We start from the raw sequence: 7,362 nt of genomic DNA, 5'->3' as shown, positions 1-7,362 counted from the left end.
CGCCCCCTCGCGAGCTCCCCCCCGCTCGCCGGGGCGCGGCGCCCCTGGCGCTGTCGCGGGGACAGCGAGCGGACGGGCCCCGCCGCCGCGCGGGGCGGTGCCTGAGAGCCGGGCCCGTCCTGCCGCCGGGGACGGTCCGGCCGCCGCCCCTCGTCTGCGCTGCTCGGGGAGCCAAAGCGCCGGCGTAAAGCGGCGGCCGCTGCCGGTCGGGGCCAGCCCCAGCGTGCTGCCCGGGCGGTGGGTGAGCCGTTGGGGTGAGAGCTGCTTACGTCCGCTATCTCTTCTTTATCGTTTACATTTTTGCGCTGCTGACTCACTCGCTGCGTTGCAAATCTTTGCCAGTGCAACCGATTCCATGGACAATAGGCAGGGCGAGGATTTCGCCTCTCTCTGTGCCCTCGGGGACCAAGTGAACTTAATGTCTGGGCCGGGGCCGGCTTCCTTCAGTGTCCCCCTGAAAAAGGCCCTGGCTCGGCAGCACTGGGTGCTCAGCACCAAAGCAGCCCCAGGACTGTGCCGTGTCCTGCCTGGCACAGGCAGCAGACCGGGAGAAAAGGGCACTGCCAGTTGTCCTCCGGAGGAAGAAGCTGCACAGACACCTCCTCTCCCTTTGAGCGTCCCAGCGGCTGAGGGCAGGTCCCCCTGGGCAGCCGGCAGACCCGCTCTTGTTGCAGGGGATAAGGAAGGGAAGGAAAATGGCTGATCTGTGAGCATTCAGGTTTCAGAAGCCCGGGATAAGGCTGGCAACAAAGTTTTGGGATGGTTGAAAAAGACACAGAAATTGTGGTGACTGCCAGGCCACTGTTCGCAGTGATTTCACTTTCAGTTTTTTTCTGGGTTTGGAGAGTCACCTGAAGTCTAGGTTACCTAGAGGTTTACCTCAAGGAAATTTTTGTACAAGTCTGACTAGCGATCCTCCAAGATGGAGTCTCCAGCTTCCTCGTGCACCTCTCATGCCTCCCGTTCTGTTTATACCATTTCCATTCCTGAGCCTTTGGGCTCCTGCACATACCCCACGGGTCCAGAGCACATCCCCTGTACCCAAACGCTGAGTAGCTTCATTATCCTGCCAGTTCCTCACGTCTCAGCCCTCTTTCTTCATCCTTTGCCTCAGCCTCATCTCCATCTCTGCTCTGTTGCTATCCGCTCATGGGCCCAGGCACTTCAAAGTGTAAAACTGGAGTACACACTCAGGAATGAAAGAAAGCACATCAGTCTTTCCTCAGCAAATGGCACTGTCCCTAAGCAGTGTCTCCATCTCCTTGCTAGCATCTTCCTTCTCTCAGCCCTTTTACTACTGGAATTCACAACCCTATCAGTCATATTTAAAGGTTAAGCTCCAAAGGGCAGAGATCAGCCCTATAAAAACCTGACCTCAGCGGTGACTAATTTTTATGTTAAAAGGATCCGTTTTTTTCTCAGCTGGTGCGTCAGACTTGGGTGACAATTGCTCAGAGGCAATTGCTCTCAGGGTGCAATATTGCAGCAGTGGCAATTGTGTGTGTCACCATGTCAGTGGTTACTGGGATTGAGCTGACTCCTTTGCTCCTTCTTCCACTTTACAGCTGGGAGATATTCCTCCCTTTCCCTCCTCTGCTGATGAAATGGCTTCCCAGCACCAAGGAAGCCAGGGGATCTGGCACAGAGATGAGATGGCCACAACTGGCTACCCCAAACCCTTCTCGCTACCTCGTGCCTGCCCTTTGTCCTGAACCCGTTCCCCCATGACCACCACCTGATAAAGCACATACTGTGAGCTGCCTTTAGTGAATTAGCTCCAAGATTTTTCCTGGGACCCCTCCTAACACAACCAAGATCAAGAACAAAGGAGTAGCGAGTTCCCAGGGCCTCTCCATCCCCCACCAAAGCTGTGCCCTAGACACTCAGAGCTGCTCTCAGCACCGAACATTTACATCTTTTACAGCACTCTGCTCTACTTCTCACGTTTCTCCCCGAGCAAACAGTATGGCCATTTCAGAGTGTGCCTGGGGGCAGGGCTTGGGAAAGGATTGGGGAGTCACAGCTTTTGCAGGGTTGTATGGCTGTGTTTACACTGCAGGGCCATATCTCAGATCCCCGACTAGCTACAGACCCAAGAGAAACCCCCTCCGCATTGCTAACTCTTCACTGAACAGCCTGCAATAGACCCCGGGAAGGGAGAGATGGGAATGGTTTACTAAATCCGAGGCTCCTTGAGGCAGTGCAGGTTAATTCCTTCTGCTGTTTAACTCCAGCCCCATCTGCTCCTGTTTGCTAGGTGTGAAACACCCCATCCCCCCTCCTTCTCCCTTCTTGCCCTGCATGTGGTCAGGCTTCTCGGACTTGGTTTACTCAGACCCAGTCTGGATCCTGCCTGGCCCCCAGTCCTCCCTCCACATTGCCTGCTTCTCGGCACCCTGCCTCCCAGCAATCCACCTTCGCTGCATTTTGCAGCCCCTTTCCATCTCACTCCTTCTGGTGTGTAGCTGGGATGGAGAGAGCAGTTTGACAAACCTCTCTCTCAGTAGTGGCAGAGGAGTATGTAGTTCCAGGTCCTCCCAGCACAAGCAGGAGCAGGGACCACTTAGGCTGCCATGACCACTGAAAGAAACACAAAACCACAGTCTTGGCTCTTCATCTTTCCTTCTGTCAGTCTCCCCACCCCAGCTCTTTCTTACTGCTGGAAGTTTTCTGCAGCTGTTTGTGATGAAGTATTGCTGTAAGATTATCTTCTTTCCAGTCTTTCCAGAATTGTCTGCCATCTCCTGCCTGTTTCTAGTCTCTGGGTCTCTTCATATGTGGCCATCCATACCGGAGCTTGCAGCTTCTTCAGTTTAGTGTCACCTGCAAGCTTTAGCCCACTCTCTAATCATTAATAAGTGAGGGCTATTTGGCTGGGTGTAATGCAAACTCTTGTTCCAAGTTTCAGCTATGTCTGGTCTAGGGTGCGAAGTAAACCAACTAGTTTTCAGCTGGATCACCTACCTGAACTGGCTCATACACAGTCACCCACACTCCAGTGCCAACACAAAGCAGAGGGTGGGAATGGAGAACCAAGGGGGAGTGAATGGCAGAGACAAGGCTCAGCTTGGCTTAACCATCATGGAGCCGCACCATTGATTCCTGCTGTGATATCTTAATGATTCTGTCTTTTCCTGCTCCATGCTCTGTGCCTTAATTAGCCTTTCCCCTCCTGTGGGCCAAACTGCTCTGCTTTCTTTCAAATCTTTCTTCCTTTTGCTTTGCCTCTAACAGTGTCTTTCTACTGTACACTTCAAAGGCTTTCCTCCCTGCATCTCCCCCGTGCTGGCATTGGCTGGTAACACCCCAAAGAAGGCCAGGTCTGCCATGAAATCTCAGTCATTAAAAAGACTTCAGGTCCTCTGGATCTGGGAAAGAAGAAGGAATGGGGGAGGAGGGGTGGGGAAGGATTTTCACCATTTCACCTCTGGGAATAGTTATTAGTAACACAGGAAAAGCAAGGGGGAAACCAGCCCCCTCCTCCATCCACCCTCCAGAGTGGAGAGCCTGCTGAGGTCAGAGTCCTTTTATGTGCAAGTGGGAGGGAAGGAGAGTGTGAGGTCTTCAGAGGGAAACGCTTTGATCTTGGCTTTGAATCTCCTGCGGTTCCCGGCTCTCCTTCACCCCTCCCACCTATGGCTGGGAGCTCAGGATATGGCTGAGTCTTGCTCCTTGCCCCAGTGCCATGGAACTGCACTTGATTTTTCACGATTAATTCCCTACCGTCTCAGCAGGAGCATGGGATCTCTGGGAGCAAGGGGACAGCGCCAGCACCAAGTCCAAACTGTTCCCCTCCAGTCTCACAGAGCAGGCAGGAAGGGGGAACTGAGCCAGACAAAAGCCAGAAGGGAAGACAGTCCTGAGCAGAGGCAGAGGGTAATCAGAGATGGGACTTCCTTTCAGGGCATAGCTACCCCTGGATGGCAGACAGGGCAGGCCTGGCTCTCCTGTGTGCTCCTGACGCATTAGACTGACCAGTCCTGAACATTACCCTGAGGATGAACTGGGAGGCAGCTGCTATTACTGGAGGGACTGGGTGTTCTGGGTCACTCTTAGGGGACAGCACGAAGATCCCCTGGTCCCACAGAGGAATGAAGGGGAAATCTGAAGTGACAGAGAGAAAAACAGTGTGAGGGACCCAGCTGTTCTGGACAGGATGGGAAAGAAGTGGCACTGAGGGGTGCTGCGTTTTATGTAAGGGAAGAAGAATGACACTGAGCTCTGAGTCACTGCAGAGGAAGTGGGCAACAGGATGTAGGAGAGCCTTAGGGGCCTCAAATCTCTTGTTCAAGGTGGGATCAAATGCTCAGGCCAACTCCCCGCTTCCCTTGGGGGGATGAAACTTCTGGCTGGGCCTTCTCATCAAGTTTCCTAAAGTTCAGGCCAAGTTCTTCTGCCCTCCATGCCATTCCTCTGTCCTCAATCACATGGCTGAAGTCACCCCCAGTAATTCCTCTCACTCTGAGATTTACGTGCTCAGCTGTCCCTGCTCTCCAGTCTTCACTTCAACACTGCAAAAACAGATTTCGCTCTTCTCATCTTCTTCCATAATTCAGTCACTCCAGCTCCTGTTGCTCCTGGCTGAAAACTCCCTGTAGTTTGTCACTCTCCCTCTTGGAGTGAGGTGAGCAGAACTGAATACAGTAGCCCATCTGCTGGCACCCAGCGTTGTCCAGGTACATGTACAAAATCTGGGTGCCTCATAGGACATCTCTGCAGTGCCCACCAGTCTGTCTATCTGAGCATCCCTATAGGAGCTGTAGCACAAGCATGCGGCAGTGGGTTCAGAGTTGGTTTCTGTGCTGGGAATGAACAGTGCCAGACAACATGAACACAAAAACAGGACTTCTAGCATTTGTTGCTACAAAGTTACTACAAAGATTGGGGTTGCCTCCATGTTTTCCAGATCTGTGTCAGGCCTAGTTGCACCAGAACCACAAAGAACATCTGTCATGCAACTTGATTGTCCTTCTCCCTAAAACTGGTGGGCAGACTGCAGCTGACCCTGTTTCTGCTGCCATGTCAGGCGAGGGAGAAACCTAGCCTAGACAGCAGACACTTAGCACCCTCCTGGAAGCCCTCCATGCTCTCAGTCCTGCCAGCCGCTCAGTGGCCCCAGCTGCCTCTGACTTCCCAGGGGGCTGAGAGTGCTCAGATTCTGACTCTGCAGTGGTCTGAAGGAAGAAAGATGGGAAAAACAGAAGTAAGGCACCAGGAATTGCTTTGGGGAGATGGACATGCCAAAGTACCCCATTCAAGTCAACCTGTACCAATTCCAGAGCTGTTTTTGGCAACTAGCTGACAGTATGACCTGTCCTACATGGCATCTGGCTGTAGCAGAAGTTTCAACAACATCCCACTGCCCGGTCCTATCAAAAGGTCTCCTTTGGTCCAGCCATGGACAACACTGAAGTAGATAGGAGACTCTGACTTGCTCCACTCCTGGAAGTCCCATAGATGGAGGTGGGACTGGGGGGAATAACTGAGTGCTTGAATGGTGTCCCCATGTCTGGCCCTGTCAGCATTGTCACATTGCAGTAACACAGCCTCACTGCATGCAGGAACCCAGCACTGTGCCCTGGGGAGACCCATCCTCACTGCTTCCAAACCTTATTGTCTACTGAACCTGGGGAAGGCTCTGTGGCCAATCTTAGAGCAGTAAAACATCTGGTGTGGCTGAGAACATAGTGCCTTGAGACCCACATGTAGCTGGATGTCTTTGCACATTTGCTCTGGGATTTGTTTGAGAGAGGGCAGGCTGCAGCAGGCAGGATAAAGCACAACAGGAAGAAAAGCTTCTGGCAACCAGAGCTAAACTGCAAAGGTCTCCATGACCTGCTGTCATGCTGAAACATCCTGTGCCAAATCAGGGACCAGAGAGCACACTGGTTTCCCACTGAAGTCCTCCAAGGAACAGAGAAATGCTAACTACTTGTTTATATGCTGGAAGCCCGTGTGTGCAGTGATCTGCATAACAGAACTGCTCAGGCTGTCTCTTTGTGTGTTTTCCAGCTCCTATGTTAATCACTGACCCTGCTGACTCTGGCATTTACCAGTGTCTCACTGCCCGGTGAGCGCTACTTTGCATTTGCAACCGAAGTTAAAAGGATGAAGGATGAGAAGGGGAGCTCAGCAGCTGTGGATATGAACACCAGCCTGCCAGGGAAAAGAACCAGGACTGGCCAGCTTGTTAGCGAGAGCGGAACTGGCTTTGGCGATAAGGATATTACCTGATAGGGAATAAAGCTCACCAGACAACTGTTTAGGTCTCTGTTCCTTGCGTTTTAGCTTTTCTGTGTCTAATAAGAGTAATCCCAATGAAGGCTGAATCTCAGGGTTCAGTGTCAGCTTTGGTGATGGCTGCTAACTCAAGCTGGGGGGGCTTGCAAGTAGCTGAGAATGGGGCAAGTTCACAGCTTGCAGGGAGCCCGTTCCTCCTGTCAAACTCCTCATCTTTCCTACCCCCACACTCCTGCACTGAGATGTGAGACAAGAGGAGTGGGAAAAATGCTTTGGGGTATGTTCCTTTACAGGAGGTAGAAAGTACCTCAAGGAAGGTGAGCCTTGATTTATTCAGCGATTCCTCGTCCCAAACTAAAACATAAGGCAGGGCAGCTGGGTTCATTCAGCACCAGCTGAAGAGGGATCTGGGCACATTTCCCTTGTTTGAAAGGCCCTTACTTAGTTTTCTTCCCAAATGGCCCAAGAATCAATAACTGGTGTCTCCTCTATCCTCTTATTGCCAAACATTACAGCAGAAGGAATGGCTGAAGTGAGGTTCCCTGCAGGTAGCTGCACAGGGGAAGGAAGCCCTTGGCATGTTTGACATTCCTGCATCAGGAATTATTTCATGCCCCTTGCTGTGTCACATCCCACGTTCGCGCCTGGGTTTGGGCAGCTGGAGGGATGGGGTTTTGTGCCGTGGCCTGGGCAGGCCCCAGAGAGTAGGTTGGATAAAGGAAACCAGATGCTGCCTGCAGCTGGGGCTGCACGAAAGGGATGCAGGATGCAGGACAAGGAACACTGAAGCCAGCTGGTGGACAGCCTGCCTCTTCCCTGTTGTCCACGCTGTGCCCTCTGCAGTAAAGTGCACTGAGTGCTCACACCCGAGGACAGACCAGCTCCACAGGACCTCTTTTGAGGTGGCGTAGAGCTCTCTCTGAAGAAAAAGTGTTTCTAAATCTGATCAGGTGGTCAAACTCCTGAACAGCCCCAGCCCTGGGGCCTGGATGCTGGCTGTGCTGGTGACCAACCCACCCAGACGGGACCAGAAACCCCTGACGGCTGCGACTGGCAGGCTGCTGAATGGTATTGCCATACCATTCATTCCTCCAGGCTCCTTCCTTCCCAGCAAATCCCAGG

Source organism: Dromaius novaehollandiae, chromosome 5, assembly GCF_036370855.1.
Source record: "Dromaius novaehollandiae isolate bDroNov1 chromosome 5, bDroNov1.hap1, whole genome shotgun sequence".
Taxonomy (NCBI): domain Eukaryota; kingdom Metazoa; phylum Chordata; class Aves; order Casuariiformes; family Dromaiidae; genus Dromaius; species Dromaius novaehollandiae.
This window is presented reverse-complemented; position numbering follows the sequence as displayed.